The sequence below is a fragment of the Nelumbo nucifera genome, chromosome 1 (assembly GCF_055504915.1).
Source record: "Nelumbo nucifera cultivar China Antique chromosome 1, China Antique-T2T, whole genome shotgun sequence".
Lineage (NCBI taxonomy): Eukaryota > Viridiplantae > Streptophyta > Magnoliopsida > Proteales > Nelumbonaceae > Nelumbo > Nelumbo nucifera.
Genome location: NC_142649.1, coordinates 92982887 through 93007885, shown reverse-complemented (window position 1 = coordinate 93007885; position 24999 = coordinate 92982887). Strand labels below are relative to the sequence as shown.

Genomic DNA, 24999 nt, shown 5'->3' with positions numbered 1-24999 from the left:
GTTCGCGTTTAGCCTAACCAGGAGAGATGCTACACTAGCTGCTACTTCACGGGGTTTGGACTCTATTGGCTTGGGAGCTCCGAGCTCGCCCGAACTGGGGATCTCGGGCTCGACCAGCTCAGGGGCTTCGAGGCTAAACGTGCACTCGGCGATAAAATCTGCCAAGGCTTGGGCCTTAATAGCAGTTCTTGGCTTGTACTGGAGGTCATACTCGCTGAGTTCGATGGCCCATTTCGTCAGTCGACCGGAAACCTCAGGTTTGAGTAAAACTTGTCTCTGCTCCCTGCAAAATTTTACTAACTTTTCTATCTGCGGGTACCTTGTCTCTACTCCCTGCAAAATTTTACTAACATAATAGATGGGTCGCTGGACCCGGTCAGCTTCTTTTATTAGTACCGAACTGACCATTTCGTCGCTTGCCGAGAGGTACAGTTCTAAGACTTCGCCCTTCTCGGGCCGAGCTAAGGTTGGCACACTAGCGAGGTAACTTTTTAGCTCGTCAAACGCGAGCTGGCAGTCTTGGGTCCATTCGAACCCTTTGCCTTTGATTGCTTTGAAGAAGGGTAGGTAGCGGTCTGCTGATTTGGACATGAAGCGGCTTAGAGCGGCTATGCGGCCGTTTAGCCTCTGAACTTCTTTTACTTTCCGGGGTGGTCTCATATCTAGGATGGCTTTTTGGCCTCAATACCGCGCCGGTTGACAATGTACCTTTGGAATTTGCCCGAGGTGACACCGAAGACACATTTGTTAGGGTTCAGCTTCATGCTAAATTGACGCAGGATTTGGAATACAGAATCTAAGTCTGTATTAATTCTTGTGAAAACTGTGTCTTGACAACCATGTCATCTACATAACATTCTATCTTCATGCCAATTAAGGGCCGAAACAGCCTATTTACAAGTCTTTGGAAGGTTGCCCCGGCATTTTTTAATCCGAAGGGCATGACCTTGTAGCAGTACAGGCCGAACTCGGTTATGAAGTTGGTTTTTTCCTCATCGGACTGGTCCATCCTGATTTGGTTGTAGCCTGAGTAGGCGTCTAGGAAGCTTAGCAACTCATGTCCTAAGGTCGCGTCCACTAGGCGGTCAATCATGGGGAGGGGGAAGCAATCTTTCGGGCAAGCTCGGTTCAGGTCGGTGTAGTCGACGCACATGCGCCACTTGCCGTTTGCCTTTTTCACTAGCACTGGGTTGGCTACCCAGCTCGGGTAATGGACTTCCCTTATGAAGTCTACTGGGAGGAGCTTCTCGACCTCCTCATTGACCGCCCTCCAGCGCTCTGGGGCTAAGTTACGTTTCTTCTATCTAACGAGTCTAACTACAGGGTCAGTATTAAGTTTGTGAGTTATCAGGTCGGGGATAATACCGGGCATGTCGGCTGCAGACCAGGCAAAAATATCTAAATTTTGAAGTAAAAAACTCACCAGTTCAGTTCGTAGGGGTTCCTCGACGGAAGCACCGATTTGTAGTGTGCGAGCTGGGTCTGTAGCCGAAGTCGGGACTGCGACCGTTTCCTCTATGGGCGAAGCTCGTTCCTCGCCTTGCTCCGCAGGCCGCTCCAGTTTGAGGTCGTCGGTTACTTTGGTTTTTCCCTTTAGGGCGGCAACATAATACTTGTGAGACTCAAGCTGGTTACCCCGCGCTACCCCCACACCAAAGTCTGTAGGGAACTTCATGGCCAAATAGTAGGTGGAGACCACTGTCCGTAGGATATGCGTGATTGGCCGCCCAATTATGGCGTTGTATGGGGAGGGGGTCGCGACCACCAGGAAATCATGGTTGAGTCTGACCGCACAAGGCCATGTGCCGACTTCCACAGGTACTGTTATTTTTCCAAGGGGCCTGACTTCCTCTTCGCTGAAACCCACCAGAGGAGTGTTCGCGGGTTTTAGCTCGCTCCTCTGTAACTGTAGCTGGTCAAATGCTGGTTTGAAGAGGATGTCCGTTGAGTTGCCCGAATCTACGAGTACGCGTCTGACCTCGAAGTCGTTGATCCTTAGTTTAATGACGAGCACGTCATCGTGGGGGTAGTGGACCCCTCATGCGTCGTCTTCCGTGAAGAAGATTGGTTCTTCGGTCCTCGATATTTTTGGGGGGTTCCGTTCCTCGAGGGCCGCTTCGCGAACTGAAGTCCGGGCTGCTGCCGAGGTACACCCTGCTACCACCGAACCTCCCACAATTACATGGATGGTTCCCCGAACTGGCCTCTCTTCCGGAGGCTGCCGCTGCAACGGTTCGGCAGGTTTGCTGCTAGATTTGGGGGCATCCTTTTCGTGCTCCCCTTGCCGACCTGCCTTATTGTTATTATTGTTATGATGTACAAAATTCCTTAAGTATCCGCGACGGATGAGCCCCTCTATCTCGTCCCGGAGATTATTACACTGTTTGGTACTATGACCGTGGTCTCTATGGAAACTACAATACAAATTCTTATTTCTCTCGTTCGGATTTCCCTTTAGGCGAGGTGGCCACTTAACGTATGGGGCGTCCTTGATTGTCATTAAGATCTCGGTCCGCCTCGCGTTTAACGGCGTGTAATCCGTCCGAACTGCTAGGGGAGCCCGGAACGATTGTTTCGGCTTCGGCTCTCGGGCCGGGTTTTTTCTGTCGACTGGGTTGGAGGGCTCGCCTTCCCTCTTTCTTTTCTCATTCCCGCTTTCGGTTCGTTGGTTGATTTCTTCCTCTGTCCTCATGAACTTGTCCGCGAGCTTGAGGAATTCGGTCATGGTTGCGGGCTAGTTAGCTACCATGTGCCACTTGAACTCTTTGTGCGTTACTCCTCTCTTGGCCGCCGCAAGCTGCACCGCGGGGTCTAACTGCGGTATCTGTAAGCATGCTTCATTGAATCGCTTGATGTAGCCCCGGACGGATTCTCCTTCCCTCTGGACTACTCCGAAGATGCTTTCCTCTGTTCTGGGGCACCGATTGCTGGTGACAAAGTGTGCGGTGAAGACCTGCATGAACTGGGCCCAGCATTTTATCGACCCGGGGACCAGGTTCCTGTACCAAGTGCGGGCTACCCCCTGAAGGTGGTGATGAAGGCCACGCACATGCACGATTCACTGGCCCTGGCTAGGTACATTTGGGACTGGAAAGCGTCAACGTGGTCGTTGGGGTCGAAGGACCCATCATACTTGTCCAAAGGTGGGAGCTTGAAATCCCTGGGCAAGGGGACCGCCAGGAGTTCTAATGCGAAGGGGAAGAAAGTGAGAGAATCGAGGCAGCTCCTACCTCGTCCGAGCTCGTATCTTCCTTGCCTCTAAGCTCTGACAAGACACGGGTGGCAGTTCGGCGACTTCGTCGGCGCCTTCGTTGTTGAGTGGGCCTGGTACTAGCACTGCTGGCCTCTGTGTTGCTGAGCTTGATGGGCCCGGAATGCTGGTAGTCTGCTGCCAAGGCGCCGAATCGATTTTCCGTGAGTGGGAACTCGGGCTTGGAGCGCCGAGGTGCCAATCTTGCGAGCGAGGTTCCTAATCCGCCTGCGAGCTGCAAGGCAGGGATGATTTTTCTCTCTCTTCGGCCTGGAGACGAGGCATGACTGTTAGGGGGGTTCTGGGGCCGGGAGGCCTTTCCCTGGTGGGGGCGTCCATCCTGTGGGGAGGCCTTAACCAGCCTCGGAGTAGGGTGCCAAGGTGGAAGTGGTGGTTGCTTCAGCGGCAGTTGGGGGAACTACTGTTGATAGTGATACTGGGAGATGTTGTGCAGTACTTGGTGCTGATGAAGCTGGTGTTGCTGGAACTGTTGCATTTGGGATTGCATTGCCCGCATGCACTGCATCAGGTCGTCCAACTGGTTTTGGCTGGCTGCCAGGGGGACGGCAGTTGGTTCAGTGAAGGTTGTCTCAATAGGGGAGGAAAGGGGATGCTCATGGCAGGAAGGTTTACGGGCGCCACTGTTTGTGGCGCATTCAAGGTGGGGATCCCATCCACCGAGAGGGGGATGGTGAACTGTCCAACGCACACCACGGGGACTTGAAGTTGTTCCCCGGTGGTGTTTGTCTCCGTGCCACGTCCGGCGTTGCTGGAAGAAGCCATGAGTGTTGGGTTTTTTTTTTGAAGGAAAGAGGTTATGAGAGTTTGGATGGAGGCTTTTTGAAGCGATTCCCACAGACGGCGCCAATTGATGGTGCGCAATCCAGCCGGTCTTAGCTGTCAACGACCTTGCCTCTGAACTGAGTAGCAGGGAACCTGAAACGGAGAAGATGAGGAAGCTCCGAGGGGAACCCGGTGTAAAGGCTCCGAAGCTCAAGTTAGAATCTTTCAAAGGCAAGATAAAACCAAATAACGCAAAGTTTGCATACCTCTTCTTTGGGGGGTGGAGAGCCTTTTATAACCACCTCGCGCACTCACTCCTAGACTTCTGTCAGTTCGGGTATGATTACTTCCGAGCTTCTGCCAGTTCGGGTGTCATCACCTCTGCTGGGGTAGAACCGTCACTGCTCTTTTTGTCGGACCTGTCTCTATAACTGGAGATGGCGGTGGCAGGTGACGGTGGCAGGTGGCCGTTGAAGTGCGGCCGTCAAGCGTCAGATCCCAAGTCAGTCAGGTGCGCCGCCCCAGGATACAGACCCCTTCGGTGTTAGGTACGGTGTGGTTTGTCCAGTTCGATGCTCTGGAGGCGAAGTGCTGGAGCGGTGTGCGAGGCGAAGTCTTGAGTTCGGATAGGGGAGTGTCCCGAACTGCCATGAGACGGGCCAGTTCGGGTCACTGCTTTGTGTGGCTCGGGGCCAAAGGGAGAGTTCGGGCTCCTCGTAGGGAGTTCGAGCTCTTAGTAGGGAGGTCGGGCTCCTTTTAGGGAGTTTGGGCTCCTCGAAGGGAGTTCGGTCTCCTCGAGGGGAGTTCAGACTGCTGGTTTCTTCCCTTTGGTGTTTGCACCCTGGGTACGCTGCTTCAAGTGCCGAGCTACTTATTTTTTTGCCACGTGGCATGATTGCGATGCCGGGCCAAATCTTCCTTCATCAAGAGGGCTTTCAAGATATGCCTTTTGGCGTTCACAACTGGCTCCAAAACCTCCAAGGCTGTGTTTGGTGAAAATTTAAAAAGTCAACATGAACATTTCAAACACTGGAATAGTAACAATAACATGAATGATGAAGCTACTTTGAATAACTTACCGAGAACACAGGTGGTCAACTAAAATGGTTCAGTTAATGCAGCTGGCCGCAAATGCAGAAAGTGTCCCAAACAAGCCCTAATTGACAATTAATTTGGGCTTTTAATATTTTTCATCAAACATAGCTTATAGGCTTTTCATGTAGGATCCATCTTGAAAAGCCAGAAGTCACTGCATTTTAATCCAACCAAACAGGTATTTATTTCGACTTCGAGGGCTGAAGGCTGAAAGCTGAAAGCAGAATTTACGTCACTATTTTTCATTTCATTGTTTGAATTTAGAGAAGAATAAGAGCTCTATTTATGATCCAAAATAAGTGGGCCCCCGGGATAATGGCTGAAGCAGCCGAATTTAAGGACTTATATTTTGTCATTTAGTGAATATATTTTTTATGTGATAAAATATTTAATGATATAATAATTGACCAAACATGTAATTTTGTAAACACTGAAATTTGCTCCGTTTGGATAAAATTTTTTGATTTGGAGCTTTTGGTGTGGAAAAAAAGAAAAAACAAAATTGAACCAAAGATTGTTTTGAGAATTTGGTAAGAATTGCTTTAAAAGCATTTTAATTGAAAGTCATTTAAGCCTCAAAGCAGAAAGCGTTTGGCAGGGCCTTCTTATGGTTGCCTTTGGCTTTATAAACTCAGCCCCACCCAGCCAGATAGCTTATAAGTAGTGTTTGATGAAAAATCCTAAAACCTCAAATTTGTTGTCCTTCAGCCAAAAAAGGGCTTTTGGTTTTCCGTTGAAACCTGTTTTAATGCTTTTCACAAAGCAGTTGAGTGAAAGCATTTTTCCATAGCTTCAGCCTTCGGGGACGGGCAGCGAAATTGGGGCTTTATGCTTTGAGCTCCAAATGTACAAATTCTGAACCCTTTCCAAATACAACCTGTGTTAGTATTCTCCATGCAGGCGTTATTTGCTTCCTTTTTTACCCAAGAGGCGTTGTTGTGTACTTGTTTAAAAAGTAGACATCTCCCTCATACTCATACTGCCAGATACGTTACTTTTATAAACGTTTTTAGCACCTCTCTCTCTCTCTCTCTCTCTCATATAACACAATTCCATAAAAAGCATGACACAAAAGCACTTCTTATTAACTCATGAACATGTTGAGAATTAACCATGGGAGCCCGAGCCATTGCTTGGTATGAAGATAAATTTTTAGGCTGACAAACATGTAAATATGTGTTCACAACTTATAGTGACCACTTAGGGGATATACCTAGATGCAAATTTGATTCATTAATATTGGATTTAAATATTGAATGGCATTAATAAATTAAACTAAAAACAATCAAAATATTCAGTAAATTGAGCTAAAAACGACTTGATATTATATCTATTTCAATTGACCATTAATAAAAATGGGAATGATAATCGTCCCATTCGTCAAAATTCACTGATTTTAATTTCTAAAATTATCCCTCACCATTATTTTTACTGTTGTTTAAAAGTCAATTAATTTTTTTGTTGGAAACTCTCATTTTTATTTCCAAAATTACTCTCATTATTTATTATATCATTTATATGCTTTACACCTTTAACTGTGATATATAATGTAATTTGTAGAGGTGTAAATCAAGTCATGCCACTCGCGGCCCTATACGGTGCGACATGATTTTGAGCTGGCCCTGTATGACTGAGCGGGCCATGCTGCGTAATAACATGGCCCGGCTTGCGGCACGGCCCAACATAACCCACATATATTATATTAAATTATATTATATTATATTAATATATATAATTTTATTTTCAATTGTTTTATATTATTTTATTTATTATTGCATATATAAGCAATTGTATACATCAAAATTCATATAAAATAAAATTTTAAGATCTTTTTTAATTTATGTTAAAATTTTCATTATTTTTTTCAAAATTTTTAAAAAGCATGAATTGGCCTGGTCTAGCCCAAGGCTTGGCCCAAGGCATGGCACAGCATGGGCCCACACATGGGCCATGGACTGTGCCATGACAACTCCCCAAAATATCCTAGGGGAGGGAAGTACTGCCCGACTCAGCCCATGAGCCAACACAGCACGGCCTGAACTTTGCACGGGCCGCATGTGGGTTGTGCTATATCGAACAAACATGGCTCTATTTACACCTCTAGGTAATTGATTGAAAAAATATGTGAATAGAAATAATGTAGGTTTTTAGACACTTGGAACTAATGAAGTTCTAAGTGTTTTTACTCTTCATTTTCGATCATATTCAGTCTTTTGCCTTTCATCTCAAGAAGTTTCAACAACAATATATGTCAAAATTGTACTCAATATCATTTGTATCACAATTGCAAAGTTCTATTATCTCTTTTACTCTTTTAAGTTATGAAAATGCAATAGGAATTTTGGTTTCACACCATGCTTTAGTTTAAAATTGAGTTTCTTTAATAATTATTTTTGTTTAATTAATTTTAAGCAATTAGGGTTTTGATTTATAAGTTTCAAAAACTTTTCATTTTTGAGTTTAATTCAATGTTTAATCATGTGTCTTTAGTAGGCTTATATTTGCCCAAATCAAATTTGTATTTGTAATTTCTAAACATTTTTCTGGTGTTTTATAATTTATAAGTTCTCATACACCTAATTCTCTTAATCATCAACGAAAGACATCATAAAAATACCAAAACTTAGTGCTTGTTCTACATGAAGATCCAAGTTGTTTGCTTTAACATCTTGCACTTGCAAGCTATGAACAAAACCCTCCTGGTTTGCTTTTGGCATCCTCTAGGTTTGGTTTCAACATCCTAGAAAGTTGAGAGCAAATCCCCCTACTACTAAGCTCTTTAATTGAATTGAATCTATGCCACACCGCATTATGGTTGGTTTCACAACCCTCTAAGCCATTGTCCTAATGTTACAATATAGAGTTTTTTGTGTTCTTATATACACACACATTACATTATATATCAAATGGAATCCTTGATCATGTTTTAAGTCAGTTTTGTTTTCTTAACATTACCACTCACACTCAACTATGATAAAGTAATTGAAGTATGATTTCATTTTGGAACAATTAAACAGATTGGCACTAACACGATTAGTGAAGAATCAAACAAGTGGCTACACCTAACTTTGTTAAGATCTATATCTGATTGTGGTATCATTCACTGGTTCAAATTTCTCGTGCATCGCATGGGCCATTCTACTAGTATCATGAAAAAAAGAAGAATGAAAGCTACTATATATTTTTGTTGTTGCAAGTGGAGTATCCAATTTGAAGAATTTACACTGCATCCCATATTCATTCAAATTGTAATAATTTCTCAACCCGAGCCGATCAAAGTTGCACCGTAAATTTGAAGAATCAACCTGTTGATCCAACCAATTAGAGTGACCACTCAACTCATACTCATGGGTCAAGCCGCACTTTGACTCTTCATTAATAGAAGATGTACAGGGCCAAGATGAGCCTTAAGCCTATGACTAAAGATTACATGAATAACCCCCTTCTCCTTTTCTTCTTTTTTAGGGCAGAACTTACGTTGACGATAGATAAGTCTAAAACCTTTACATTTCTGTCCCACAGCACATCCCTGCCGTGTATTGAGAGTATCTCCCAATAATGGCATTATCAGTTCTAATATTATCATTGGGAGATGTTCCAAATACACAGCGGGAATGTACAGTGGGGAGTTGTGGGGCGGAGATGTGGTCTCTTCCATTTCTGTGTGCTTCAGGGATTCAGTCTAGTGATTCTGAAGGCTGGTGACTGGTGAGTGGTCCAAAAGCATGAAGCCCCAATTTTAAGCTTTGTGCTTTGGGGGCTTAAAAATGTTTTGGATTTAGATTATTATGTAAGCTCAAAACACGTTTTTGGTTCATTTTTGTTTTCCACAGCCTGAACCTCACAAATGGAAATATATCCAAACAAACCCTTAATCAAACCCTCGATTGTTGTCTGAAAAAACTCAAACAATCTTATATAGGTTTCACCATTTTTCCCGTTCTTTTTCTACCTTTTCCTTCAAACCAAACACAAGCTAAACTGAATTTATTGCGAGTGAATTTCTTGCCAATATTTTGATAAAGTTACAATTTAAGAACCTAGAAGGAGATTAAAAGAGAAGCTTATCCAAACAAGAAGAATTTAGTAATTTTGGTTTCAAAGTTTCTCAAAAAGGGTTGCTGCACTTGTTAGCTATGAAAATTGAAAACTACTCCTTGATGTCGTAAATTGAACAATGTAGCGAGTTCAAAAGGGGTAGGATAGAAGTATGAGCAAAAGTACAAAATGAGAATCCTTTTCTCTCTTTTATGAGTTGTATATGTATTTAATCCATTTCTGAGTGAGATAAAAAGTGAATCTATTCAAACAGGGGACGAATTTTTTACCACAACTGACGCGATGCAACTATGGAACTGCTTTCTTCATCTGAACTGAACTGAAACCCTTGGCGGGAGGTGACGACATGACCCTGACCAACCACCTCTCTCCCTTCTCTCTCCTCTCGCCCCCCTCTCTCTCTCTACACATTCACACAGTAGTCAGTACCAAAGTTAAGAGTGGTTGCTGACGATGTCAATAATGTGGGTCCACACGCACATCATCACTTCCCAGAGCCTATATGTCTCATCTCTGATCTCTGATCTCTGATCTCCCACCATCAGTTTTAAAATAAGCAAATGGCACTGAAAATTTTGGCGCAAGAATTGATGCTGGAAGATCAAAAGAGGGGTCCAGGGGCTGAGGGAGGGTCCCACAAGCTGCAATTGGCACGTGCTTTGTCTTTGTCCAGCCTGCTGACGTGGCTCAACTCATACACGTAGGCTGATCTGATTGGGAAAGTCATTCGGTTTGACCATTTGGCCACCGACAGGCGACAGCCTTTCCAAGCTGTCACTGTTAACGCCTCTCCATTGGACTGGCCCCACCACCACCAGCCTTCCCCTGTGGGCCCCATGCGAAGCACCAGACCAGCGTGAGTCTGTGTCTCGCCGAACGGTTATTAGTGGAAAGAAAAGAAAAGATTACTTCACTTGAGCTACTTTTTATGCTAACGTGCACTGGCACTGTGGTGATCGTCACAAAAGGGGAAGGAATAGATCAAAGAACGTCACACGTGCGCACTACGCACTCCACACTCTCACACAATTATTGGAAAGAGAGAGAGAGAGGGCTTGTGTGTAGGTGGGCCCCCCTCAGTATCCTAAGTCGTGAGGCTGTTAGATGCAACAGAAAGGGGATCCCTGTTTTGCTGTTTTCGCACAGTGAGATCAGATGGGTCTCACAGAGTCACAGCTTGGGGTCAGGTCACGTAGTTAGGACTTGGGCTCCATCAAAATTGCCAGGTGTCACAACCTCAGTATTCCGACGAGTTACCATTTGGGTCCCGCTTAGCAGATGGCCCACACGAAAGGTCGACTTGGGTTGGACCGGCCAAACCAAACTAATCCAAAACAATACAGTTGATAGGGTCAAGGTTAGGGACTTAGGGTTAGGGTAAGAAAATGACAATCTAATATTAGGTCAAGTAAGGTTAGGGTTGATGTAAGATTCTGACCTAAACCCAATCCCAACTCATAATTGAGTTGAATCAGGGTCGGGTCGGGTTAGGGTTGAGGGCCTTGAGGCTTCAAGATAAATGTTGATTTAGGATTTGATCTCAACCCGGCCCGAGTTGCGCCCCTTGCACTTGCAGGAAAGTAATTGGGATTTGGGACTAGATGAAGGGCCTTCTACGAATTTTAAAGAACTTGTATCCGCCGCTTGTATGTATTAAAAACAAACAAAGCCCATTTTGCAAGCCCAGAAAATTACAAACAACAAAAAAGCCCATTTGTCAGATCTTTTTGTTTGACCAGGGTAATGTACAGTATAGTAATGTTCGGATTACTCGTAGCCAAATTCATAGATCACATTATAAATCCGAGCCTCACATCTTTTATGCGGACTTTTCTGACCTTCCACGTGGCAATGGGCCAACTCGCTGATTCACCGGTAGATGATGGTTGATTTTAAGACTGACTATTAGACAAGTGGCAAGTTAGGGGAACACTACCTGACCGTCTCAGAGCCAAGAGCCATGACAGAGTTGAGAAAGGGGAGAGAAGAGAAAGACAAGAGGCTGAGAGCCTGAGAGCCTGAGAGGCAGTGAATGCGTAGGATGGTGGGAGGTTTGTAACAAGATACAACAGTAATGAGATGAAAAGGGAGTTTGGACAAGTGAAAGGATGGGTTGGGCCCAAAAGGGCCCCACACTCTTTTTGGTCTTATCACATCGCAGAAGTACAACAAGGTGGGAGATGGGGGAGGAAAAGAATGAAAATTCATGGTAATGAGAGAGAGAGAGATCATTCAGATTTCAGACCCTACAAAATTATTATGCTACGGTACTACTGCAAAGATAAGCTCATGATTTAAATTTGCCACGTGTCCATGTCAGAAGTGGTGATCCGTATCCACAACCATCAAGGAGGTCCATATGTTGGACTACGTCATAATAAAGGATCTTCATCGGATGGTAAGGATTATCTCTGGATGACGTGGAATTCAGAATGGGACAACAGATGAAGGGTCCAATCCAAGTGGATCACATGACCTGCAGCAACCATGTTCCAACGTTAATAATGAAAGAGTGTTAAAATAAGAAGAGCCAATTAGGGATCGACACGGCATCAGAGTGTTCAGTGTGGGCTCGTATTCTTAAATTTACTTTGGCGCCACAGCCACAATCCCATCTCACCCAGAGCATCAGAATGACGTGTCATAACATCTGCGAAAGTGTTAATTTGATAAATAGGTTTATCCATAGATATTCTTTAAACCGGTAATGTTAATTGGGTAAACGAGGCAGTTTTATAAAAGACTCTTTAAACTTTTTGTTTGTGCTGTTTTAGGAAATTTTGTTCACACAGTTTTGTAATTTTCCTCAATAGATAAAGTGGTATTATTTAGAGCTGTCAATGGATTAGGTCTAAATTAGGATAGGGTAGAATCAGTCCCGAACCGAGAAGGAATTGCACGCACTGTCCCAGTCCCAAATCAAACCCATAGGATATGTAACCTTGCACCCAGAACCAAGATGATTAATAATCGGGATAATTGGGTTTGGCCTAACGGTGTCAATGGACCGGTTTTGAATTGGACCCCATCCAGTCCAAAACTAATTATTGGATGGACCAATAAGATATAACAAATTTATATTGGATTAGGTTGGATTAAGCCAATATCTGGTCTATTGTATAAGATAAGAATATATGCATCAGTGGAGTGGGTTTGGGTTGAAACCAATCTAAATCAAAATGAATTTGAACAGATTGGATGGTCCAGACATTGAATTGGACCAGTCCAAATTGGTCCAAAACATATATTGGATTGGATTGGACCTGATCCATTTATAATGGACTCACATTGGACTGTATCAGATTGGACCAAATCCAGTCCAATTGACACCCCTGATCTGGTCCAACGGACCGGATTATAATACCTTTAGGCTTCAGCTATCCATTATACCTTTGAGCTTCAATGTGATTGTAAATTGAAGCAATTGCATACCCAAGACAAGAGCAACTTCATTTAGGGAATGAGTTTGAAATACGAAGCATACAAATCCTATAAAATGAGGCATATGGAAAACTAAGAATCTAAATATCTTCATGCTTCCCAAAAAAAATTAAAAAAAAAAAGAAAAGAAAAGAAAGGAAAGAGGATCTAAATATCTTGATGCCATTGGCCACCGTTGTCACTACCATTACATGCCATAGATTTTAGGACTTGGGTGAAGACCGAATATAGATTTGAGATCAGTGGGAAAAACAAAAGAGGAAGACCGGAAGAGTTAGGGTTAGGTACTATTACCGTGACAAAGAGGTTAGAGAGAGAGAGTTCACATCTCCGCCCCCACAGCACATCCCTGCTGTGTATTGGGAACATCCCCCGATGATAGTACCAGTCCCGATGATGTCATCATCGGAAGATGTTCCCAATACATGGCAGAGATGTGCTGTGGGGCGTTGTGGGGCGGCTCCTTGTGGGGCTGAGATGTGATCTCAGAGAAAGAGGGGAAAATGAAAGAACAAAAAGAATATCAAAAAGACATTTGATCGAATCAATGGTAGGGTTTCTGGTTTCAATCAAAACATTACCAAAACTACCCTTTTGGATATATGTAACCTTAAATAATTGGGACCAGTAATTAGGAACCAGAACCGACCCACCAGTATAAACCTTGGAAAGTGTCCAAAAATTTTACCAAAAGTAAAGTTCACTTTCCATCAAAAGAACACGGGGAAGTTACTAGTTAGTCAATACAAATAGGCCCTAATAAATTTTACATGAAGAAGCTTGTTCAGAGTAAAATGAGAAATCAAGATCCAGAAAGACTTAATGGGCTTGAAGGTAGAATCATTCAAATTGATGGTTCTTCAAGTTGTTCTTAATGGGCCAGGCTCTTCCAAAGTCCAGTCTGAACAGAACCTGACATGGGGTAGACATATCGCCCAAATACATGACAGCCCAACAGGCTTTTCAAATCAAAATGACAAAGGGCCAGACAAGGAGGTAGCGCAAGTTATTTATTCTTACAAAGAAAGGGAAACCAACAAAAGTAAACAGAACAAATTTGGATTCAGTGCAATTAGACATGATCCTAGGCTGGCCTACGGCCTACCAACTCCAGATTAGTTCAATTAGAATTTCAAATAATGAAATCCCAAAATTTCTCCCAAATGTAATCAAAATAATTAATTTTTGAGCTCAAACTATGGTTAATTCCATTAACACAAATTCCAATGAGAAAATTTTAACCCTTTATCCTTTCTGTGTGCGTTTGCTTGCTTGATAATTCACCAGTTATTAATTGAAGATTATTATCTTGGCCATGGCCCAAGACCAGGAGTCTAGGATTAGGCGGTTTGGTTTAGTCACTATACAAAATATTTGGTGAAAGGTCTAAATTTGTTGTCCAGCTAAAAAAACGGCTTTTCGTAGGCTTCTTTTAGTAGCTTCCCTAAAGCAGCTCAACCAAAAGCTTCAGCCCTCTCAAACGAGCCCTACATGTCCAATGGACCTTTTCGGGAGCCATGACCATCCAATGAGTTTTGAATATCCTTGACTGTTGGAATAAACCTCTCTGGTGATATGTTTGGAATTTTGGAGCAGTGTCAAAATTTGAGGCCCACCAGCTGGAGTGCTACTGTTGAGCATGTGCATATGCTTACAGCACCTCAAATCATTAATGCCATCGTCACACTTTTGTACTAATTTGGTACATTTGCATCAGTAACTCTGACTTTTCCCAGGCAGGAGGACAATGAGTGTTCTATTGTCCAATGAAATGAATCCAGCCACATGTAGCAGCAGCTTTAACTGATTTTTTTTTCTTTTTTTTTTTATTTACTTTAGAGCCTCTATGACTATCAGTTGCATTTATAAAAAAATCTGGCTTTCTACTGCCAAATTGATACACAGGCTGTATCCTGTGTCTCCCCACTCTTCAAGGATCATAAGTCATGACTATTGTATTCCAGGGAAGTCACTGCTCCTCCTAGGATTCCAAGGCAAGGTAGAAAAGTATGAAAAAAAAGGATAAACAGTCTGAAAATGTAGATGAAACAAATTATCTTACTCTTGTTTATGAAACAAATGGAGTCCTATTGTCTTTCATATCTTTTGTGCAGGGGGGAGAAGCAGGAAGAGGAGATCAATACCCTATTCAACAATAGCCATTTTCCTGGAGCTTCAAGACCCAGAAGTGAGTCAGATAAAGTATCAGCAGGCAAAATGGATTTTCGACCTCTTGTGCCAACTTCTATGAAAGCCCTGAACCACTAATCCATACTCCAAAGTTTAGCTTATTAACTGTAGACCTTCCAAAACTATCAAAACTATCTTTTTCAGTCCTTGATCAAGCCAAACTCTCCTTCAGAAATTATATATATATATATGAAAATCAATGCCATTCTACAAAGATATGCTTCACATGTCCTTAGACGTGGAAGGACACATCTTGAAATGTTGCAATGTGGATGAATAGGTTGATATTGGTCTTACCACAATGGAGTGTGCAGGATGGCTAAAAACTGCAGATAACAATTTGCCAGTCATACTAGACAGCTGCTTCATGTCCTTGTATTCGAGGGCAGGCTACTTGTACACATCACCCCTACCAGCTCCATTGTGCTTACAGTCATAGACACATCAATCGAGGGCATGTGTGATAAAAATTGTGTGAACTCAATCATTGGATTTGGAACTGCATTCAAACTACAGAAATACAATGTAAATGAGTACAAATGTAGGATAACAATGCTACACAATATATAGCATTAGCTATTGGACGCTTTTACCAAAAAGAAAAAAAAAAGAAAACCTTTTAGATGCATCTTCATACAATTATAGAAGCAAATATACAGGCATCTAATATTTGTTCAATCTTGTATCTGAGATATTTTGCCAAATTTGTATTTCACAAGATTTAACAACTGTAGAAATCTTTATGGAGCCAAGCCCATGTATTTTGGTTAATTAACATCTATAAGTGCCATTTAACAGGGATTTTAATGCATGGTATATGACCAAGTTCAAAGCATCTGAACAAATGTAATCAAATGCTCATGGATTTCCATTCATGGTCACTTTGGTAGCAATAGAAGTCGTAAGGATGCTTACACTTGTTGATATGTATATCGATTGATATAGTAGTAAAATCTCCAGATGTCAAGCATGACACATTGCCTTTTTTTTAACCAAGAGATTGCTAATCAACTGAAAATTTCGCAGGCAGTGTTGTTCTATTTTACATTATATATGATACATGTGGATATGCTGTCATATATAAGTTGTCCTTAACATATAACCTTGAATGATGAAAGTTTTAAGAACACTTTGAGAAGACTTATAGTAAATAGATATGATGAGTAGTACCCTAGGACGGTTCTACAAAGAACCTTCCAATGGACTTAACTTCTTGTTGTAAAGCAACACAAACTCTGGAAGTTACCAGCTCTAAATGAACAAACAAATAAAAAAGTTCTCCATTTTTTTCTGAAACTTTTGTCTGGTTTTGGCAGGTAGGAGAAGTTTGTAGTTAATATGAAATTTTTGCATCATTTTAAATCTCTAGAAACAAAAAGACAATGTCTATTTTTATCTTCAACATCAAAGCAATTATAATCTAGTGTAAACAGAGAAGGATTAGATTTGAGTATCACACATACGCTCTCCACAAACATAAAGATGTAAGTCATGAATGAGAATAATCAAGAGCAGTATTGTAGCTTGATAAAATAAAAACAATGCTAAATAGTAAAATTAGTACTGGATATAAGGAAAATGAACTTAGGTCAGGTCATGCCACTGCATGAGTCTCTGTCTCTTTGGTATAATAAAGTCCATAAAATTACACATTCTCATTGTGTACAGGTGCAGTTCACTTTTATGAATCCTAGCTATGAGTTTTCTTTGGAAGGTTGACCAGACCAAAATCTAGACAACCAATTTACACAAGCTATCCAACATTTCTTTTCATTTCCTCTCCTTGAATAAATTATGAGAGACAAAGAGGGCAGGAAAAACCTTATTTTTTCCTTATGGTTAAAAATTAAAATACTTTGACAAAGCTGACACATGTGATATTAATTACATAAACAGTTGACAATATTGTTTGGTATGAAAAGGTGTATTTGTGTGGAATAGCTAGATAATTAATATCCCATGGATGGTAATACCAGGACGATCATGCTAAAACAATAAGAAGTGCTTCATTTGGATAGATGATAAATAGTGTGATTAAGGATTTCTGTTAGTGAGAAGAAAAACCACGAGAGACAGAGTAATTAGGGAGAAAAAAATGAGGGTCATATCCCTCACTATCCATTGTTTTTACTATCCAGAAGTAATTTTATAAGTACAAATAATACCCCTCAACAAGCAAGTATCAACTAATACATATATTGACAACACTCCCTCCCAAGCAGGTTACAAATATCTAGCATGCCTAATTTACACATTTCAACTAAGATTCCTCAATAGCATTTGTCAATATATCAGCTAATTGATCACTTGTCTTCAGATACATCAAACAAATTTCTGTAGAGGCAACCTTCTCATGGATGAAATATCAATCAATTTGTGTTTATCTCTATCATGCTGCACAGGATTTGTGTCATGCTGATAGCCGCATTTTTCCATAATAAAAGAAAATGCATTACTAAAAGGCAAATTAGAAGACACAGAGAGCTTTGCATCTAGAGCAAAAAGGCCCCAACAGATACACACAATGTCTCACCAAGCTCTGAACAGGAAAACAGAATCTATGCAGTATGCACCCTTTACGCCCCCCCCCCCCCAAAAAAAAAAAAACAGAAAAAAGAAAAAGCAAAACAAAACAAACCGGTCCCTTCCCCATTTTCCATCATGATACAAGTACAGCAAATGGCAAACCATCTGCAAGACATCTAAAAACACAAAAAAGCAGATTATAAGGAACCATAGGAAACAAAAGTATAGATTGAATATATTGTACAACTATGTTTTTCCTTACAATCAACAATGGGTAAACGAAGATCAAATCAATTGGGAGGTGTTGTTATCATAGGCCTTTTGTATCTTGTATACACCTGAATCTCTTTGTGCTCACTACTGGACAAGAAAGAGAAAACTTTCATGATCGTCATCATCTAAGCTTTGTCCCAACTATATGGACTCGACTTCAAAGAGAAACCTTTAGGCGACAAAAAAAGGAACAAGAACTAGAAATGGTAATGAATTTGCAAGTTGCAACTCTTTACTATAGAGAGGCAGCAAAAGACAAGAAGGAACAAACTCACAAAAACAGAGACAAACTTTTTTTAGTAACTGGACCATAAACTTCATACCCTTTCTGAGAGCCAAAATACCTACAAATATACACCAGAAAATCCTTGGAATCAAGTTTAGATTGATGATAACACGACACCATAGTTTTCAAGGCACCAAGGCGAGGCTAGGTGATAGGTTGGCATGCAATGGAATTTTTTAAATAAAAAAAACATGAATCCTAGGGTAATTCTCTAAGTTCCATAGCAACCAACTATCATCTATAATTAATAATTATCTATAAGCTTGATAAGAAAAATATAAGATTCATATTTAAACATAGACAATCAACATATTCATGAGAATAAAATGAAGAAAAGAAAAGAAATTTCAGAAAACATATGGGCTGAGCCCCTGTTTTCTGTTCTAGGAAAAGAAGAAAACAAAGAGCGGAAGAGAGAGAGAAGAAGAAGAAGATGGAAATGATGAAGAATTTATTGATTCGACAAAATTTTAATTTTTCCCTTGCTTATTGGTTCAGATTTTGAATTCCTTGAGGGTTAAAAATGGCATAAACCAATATGCATTGATTGAACCCTTTAACAAATAAGAAAATAATAAGAAACTAATATATGAACCCACAAAATGAACATTTTATTTTAATAATGTCTATTTTATTATTATTATAATCCCAAGGTATAAAGAATACAAGAGAATTTCATAGCGCCATTTACAAAATAGTCGGGCAATTAAGCGAGGTGACCCTCCATGGGTGGCCTTGTCGCCTAGGCATCAACTTGACAACTATGCTAACACATGAAAGAAATGAACACAACAAAAGACTTCTGGAGCAGGACTAAACACTTTATGATCTGGACATAGGACTTGATATGGAAATTTAAATTGAAAAACAATGTAAGGCATACAATTAATCAGGTAAACTATCAATAAAATAGCTTCAAACCAATTTTTTTGAGACATGCATACTGAAATCTATAAACCACCTCCAATAGGTGTCTATTTTATGCATTCTACACCATTTTATTGTGAGCTTTAAAAATTGTCAGTTTGATGGATAATCTCATGATCAACAAAATAACTAAGAGAAGTTTCGCTATATTTCCTCCCAATGTCAAATCTAGAACACTTAGGCCCCGTTTGGTTCGCTGGAATAGGGATTTGGAACCGGAACCGGAATGAGCTATTCCGATTCCAACTGTTTGGTCGGGCAGAATTGGAATCCCATTCCCATTCCTGCTGGAATGGCATTCCCCCATTTGAGGGAATGGCCAATTCCCTGCCCCTCCCCTGGGAATGAAATCCCATTCCTGCTGATTCCAATTCCCATTCCCATTCCGGTCTGAACCAAACAGACTATGGGAATAATCCATTCCGATTCCGACTGCGAACCAAACAGACCCTTGATTTTTTTCTCAAATTGGATAAACACCACTTAATTTTTTTTAATAACCAGAGGGACTTCATCTCTAGTCCTCATTAAATAAACCCAAGTACAAGGAGAATAGTATTCCATAAAGGTAACAATATAACAAAGCCAAACAAACAATTGATCCTCCAAGAACCTCAAATATCAATATACACTGGTTTAAATGCAATAGAACTTTTATTATCACTTTGAAGAAATGTTGACCTACAAACAAAAATAACCAGAAGAGAAAACAAGCACTCTTTCTTATTAGACTAATTAGACTTGTATACAACTGGTGTCAATGAAGTAGCATTAAATTGATTAGAAACATCCAAGAGGTAGAGACCATTGACTTTACAACCACATCAAATCATCTTCTTTATTACCAAGTCCTAGAAAACAAAATGAGAAATAAAGTCGCACAACAATTCAAGAACTTGGTTAAAATAATGATCGATAATAAATTAGTGAAATTTTGGGAACACAAAGAACAGAAGATAAGGAAAGAGTAGGGAGTACATTAACTATTCCTTTACTAGATATAGTTTAAAGTAAATGATCATCAACACAAACTTTATACTGAAAAGGCAAAGAAAATATGGTTGGTTTACAGGTCGTATAATTGGGTAGAATCTGACAATAGGAATAGTGCCTGTGCAGATCTTGGCATCACCCTATGCCATAGTAATGTAAGTAGCTTTTTAAGGGAATCAGTTCTTAAAAGAAAATCTGTTGAGCCCTAGAGATCAATAGGCTCTTTTTTTTCATAAATAACAGAGAATGCCATTTATATTTGAGGAGAAAAAAAAATACAGCACTACTTACCAAATGATTTGGAGGACCGAACATGTATAATAGTCAAAGACCATCAATATCACACCAATGCTCATCTCAACTAAGCCATGTTCAAAATATGAAATTGGCTACACGAATCCTGTTCTGTCATTCCACCTGCTCAGGTCAGTATCACAGTAATACATGTAAAAATCAGTTACATATTATCAAGAGGCTCTGACACCAAGTAGTGATTTAGGGTTTCTGTTATAAAATAGAGGATATGAAGGGAGAGAGAGAGAGAGTAGTTACGAAGAGTAGAATTCCACATCTTTCAATGCCCATCTTTACACAAATACCTACATAGACTGACAACAAATAGTTATCTTCTACAATCACAAATATTTAATGCAAACAGCATGCCTGCCTCATTCTTCCTGAGAATGAGGAAATATCAGTCTCATACTCCTTCCTGAGAAACTCCTTTGCTTTTTTTGAAAGTAAACTTCCTGAATAAGTCATTGAAAGGAAGGTTGCTTACTGACCTGAATATGAAGTTTTGTGGGATTCACCTTGCCTCAAAGGTTTGCTGCATTGACAACTCCGAAATTGGGACATTCAGAAAAAAAGTGGAAATTTGAGAAGGTTTGGGATTGGTGAATCCATTTTCTGATGCTCTGTTATCATCCCAAATCTTTGAGGATCAATGCTTTCCATGGTTTTAAAAGCTTCAAAGATAAAACCCAGATAGCTACTTTGATGGGGATGACACTAGCATTGGTTACCCAGAAGTTGTAAAGTAAATAAGATACAGAAGGTTTCATCACTAACAACACATTGAAATGGATCAGGGATAAGGAAGTTGAATGAACCAATGCAGGACTGCAGTTCTGTTAAGAGGCTATTGCTTGAAGGGTTAGATATTAGATCAAATCTCATAGGCTGTAATAGATGGTCCTTTCAAGTTGGGAAAAGCCACATCTTGGAAATTATAATTAAACATAGATGGAGCATCTAGAGGACCAAGGCCCCAAGTGGAGAAGGTGGTAGAATTCTAGACTGGAAAGGCTATCTTTTTATTGAGTTTAATCAGGAATATAAATGCTGCTAAGACGGTTTTGACTACAAACCATGCAAGATGGTATATAGCATTTGTTATCCATTAGAATTGAAGTTTATCTGAAGATTGAGGTGGAATTTGTCACACTTGTAAATATTATGAAGGATCACACTTACCCACCTTGATGTATCCAACTATGGTGGAAGACATCCTTAGTACCCTCCAATAGAATGTCGAGATTTATCATACTTGCAGAGTGCAATTAGCAAGCTGACAGGCTTGCTTAACTAGGTGCTACTTCTCAAAGACTTGTATTTCACTGTAAAGACTTTCTTAGAGAGATTACTGTTTTACCAATTTCATCATCATCATCATCCATGCCTTATCCCAACTATATGGAGTCGGCTACATGAATCTTGTTTTGCCAATCCGTTTCTATTTAAATCCATATCCACTATTAAATTATTAGTGCTTAAATCGTTTCTTACCACTTCCACCCATGTCCTTTTTGGACTACCAGCCCCTTCAATGTGTAACAAATCACTTCTTCTAACTGGTGCAGTTGGTGGTCTTCTATGCACATGTCCAAACCATCTTGGTCTACTCTCTCTCATTTTGTCACCTATTGGAGCTACTCCTAGGTTCCTATGGATAACTTCGTTCCTAATCCTATCCTTTCTAGTTTTTCCACTCATCCATCTTAGAGTTCGCATTTCTTCACATTCATTTTCTGGACATGTTTCTTGACTGCCCAACACTCTGCTTCATACAACATAGCTGGTCTTACAACTGTTTTATAGAGTTCTTGGACTAGCTTCTTTACCCGCCCCATCCAGAAGAATGCAGGAACCCTTGCCCATTTGACACCACAACTGAGTGTTCCCAAATCCCAAGTTAATAAGCAGAAATCAATTCCTCCCTACAAATTGGCATTGGATACAACTCTAGGAAATAACTACCAAAATGGGGATTACAGCATAATTGCTTTCTGTACTTTACACTGAACACCTTAATGAACTTTGGATATGACTTCAGATTGGATTATAGTATAACGATAACTACCCCATTACAGTCGAACCTCATATCCTACTAATTACCTATATTTCTTTTTTTTTATAAAATTAATTACCTATATTTCTCATCATCAAACTTCCTCCACAAATAGTTTTGTTTCCTCTCAATCATTCCCCCGTTTACTTCTTGATAAGATACTTACTGTACAGCACGTTAGGAGTGGATGTTACCAAATGATTATGCTATTCTAGAAGACTTGTCTTAACTACTGTAGGTTAATTTGTTCTGGATGTACTTAGGCTATTCCCAATTTTACGTATCTTATTATCATTTACCACCTCTAACATTAATTTTTTTCTCTTTTCCTTTTCTTCTTTGATAGGAAGAGAGTGAAAAAGGACAGAAACCACTTTTTATGACCTACATTAAGAGAATTCCCTCATGAACTGAGCACAGCAGGCACTACAAATGTGCATCCTTTTTTTTAAATGTTAGGACAAAATGGAATTTGTACTTTAAACCATAAGAATAAATTTCCATGAGATATTTTAGGCTGAGATCCTACAAAAAAGAAGAATATAAGTACCACGAATCCATTAGTCTAATATGAAATTCCAATGATCACAAATCATAAATAGTTTGTTAACAAGATCCAGAGAGTTCCAAATCAAGCAAAAACAGACCTGGAAGAATCAGATTCAGATCATAGCCATGAATTTCCATCACAAAATCGTCACACTGATGGGATCCCAAAAGGAGCCCTCCAACGACTACGATTGAAGATTAAGATTCAGTTGAAAATGTCTAAAAGCTCTTAAGACCAAATAAAATAACCCAACAAACTTTGGACTCTGATGTTTTCTTTATATGAACAATTTGTATTTGAATTTTGAAAGAATGAAAAAATAGGGTGGAAAAGTGACAAAGAATCCTGAAGGTAGAACTCACAAGAATACCAGGAATTAGTGACAAATCTTGATGAGAACCCATTAAGCTGAAAGTTATCTAACTGGATATTTTTTTACAGTTTCTCCATCTCAAGCGCTCGAGAAATCCCATGAATCGTCAACCCCCTTGAAGAGACAACATCTGGCGCTGTGAATTCCACTCCATTAATAGTCAGAATTTCAGTAAATTAACCTCATTTGTTATCTGTAAATTTTGATCGGGTGACAAAATCCTGAGAGATGCTTTCTCCGGCAGTGAAGCCAGCTCTCTTTATGTTAATCTCTCAGGCACAATATGGACCCTCGAAGTCCTCTCAAGCGACGGTAATGACAATACAACGTAAGCCAAATCCAGTGGAGCAAAGATCCTGAAAAAAACTCAAATCCACAATCATCTCGCAGAATCCCATCAAGGAACTAATGCAATCCAATCACAAAAGAAATAAACCCATTTGAGCTCAGAATTCTGAGAATTCGAGTCTAATACACCGTGTTTCTTGTTTCAGTTGCATCGGCAAGAGGCTCACGTTAGAATTGGAGATGAGTGAACGAAAAAAAATCCCAGATCGGTTCAATTTCATGCGTGTCAAACGAAGTGAAAGGCCCAAGAACTCCATGAATCGCGTAGGGGGGTTTGAATGAAGATACGCGAATAAGAAATCAAATCCGATTAAATTCAATGTTTGTTTCTTCCCTACCAACCTTAGTGATTGGCAGGTTCTTCCCAGGAAGAAGGGAAGGAATGAAGTTAGCTGAAAAGGTCTTCCAGGAAAAGATTGGTGGAAGAAAGTGTGGTGATGGAAAAAAAATCTCTTATCATCCATGGAGAAAGAGAGCCGTTGGAGATTTCATGTTTTCCGATGGCGAAAACTGTGGATTTTGAATGTGGGAGAAATACTTCGGAGGGAATTTGGAGAAATCCTGGAGCATGGCCACCAATTCGAACAAGAACCCGCCATTGCTGCAAGGTACGAGCCATGTCTCAAACACACGTCTCAAAAACGCATGCACACATACACGCAGAGATTTAGCTGCAGAAAAAAGAGATACACACGCAGAGATTTAGCTGCAGAAAGAAGAGATACACACGCAGAGATTCAGTTGCAGAAAGAAGAGATAGACGGGTTTTATGCGGACCAAACCAGAGGAAACAGGATGGAAGGCAGCAGCCCGCTCACTGAGAGTCTGAACTCTGAACTATAAATTCTTGGTTGGGTTTCTATGAATCCGAATATGCTCCCCACAAATTGCGCCTCATAATGTTCTCACAGAAAGTCCTGGCCGCACATCGGGAACATCTATGGTACTTGTATTTATTATTTATGGTAAATGTTCCCAATTGGAATGTGACTGTAAGGTCGATGTGAGGCGCACTCTGTCTCTGTGAAGAGCAGATCTCAATTCGGTTTCTTGATGGAGGGAAACAAAGAAGATACCGTTGGTCATATAAAGTAAACTGGCAAAAATACCCTTGGAATGTAAATAGATCATGGACTGGACCGAGCCTAGAACTAGAAGAGCCTTTTAGTAAGAATGGACAAGGCCCAGCCCTATAGGGGCCCAGGGCGACTGTACATAAATCATATATACGGTAGCATTTGGACCGAGCCTAGAAGTTTCCTGTCCAACTACTCCCGGTGAATTCTGGGGTTGGGCCATGCTTGCACTGAGACTTAAGGCTAAGCTCAGAAATTTACGGACCGGGTGACCGGGTCTTCTAGGGCAGGTTAGCAATTGGTCCACGATCACCCTCTGGTGCAAGTCGAGTGGGTTGGCTTGGGTTGGGCTTAAGATTATCCCAAGCCCAATCCTACTAGTAGAGAATAGAGATTCCAACTTGAGGTTAAATCTGATTAGGCAAGCGCCCAAACCCAATCCAAGTTGTTGAATCCTAACCCAAGTAAGTTTTCCTCTA

The 24999-nt window shown here is 40.7% G+C and overlaps 1 long non-coding RNA gene across 3 annotated transcripts; it reads right to left on the bottom strand.

The window, feature by feature from the left end:
- Window positions 1–14965: 14965 nt before the first annotated feature.
- LOC148803567 (uncharacterized) lies at window positions 14966–24544 on the bottom strand. Of its 3 annotated transcripts, none has more exons than XR_016076667.1 (3): window positions 24222–24544; window positions 20115–24115; window positions 14966–15328 (listed from the first exon to the last, which is right to left on the bottom strand). It is a non-coding gene; the product is annotated as an uncharacterized LOC148803567 (long non-coding RNA). The 3 variants fall into 3 exon arrangements; XR_016076668.1 differs by having other exon boundaries at window positions 24227–24544; XR_016076665.1 differs by having other exon boundaries at window positions 20115–24544.
- Window positions 24545–24999: the final 455 nt, after the last annotated feature.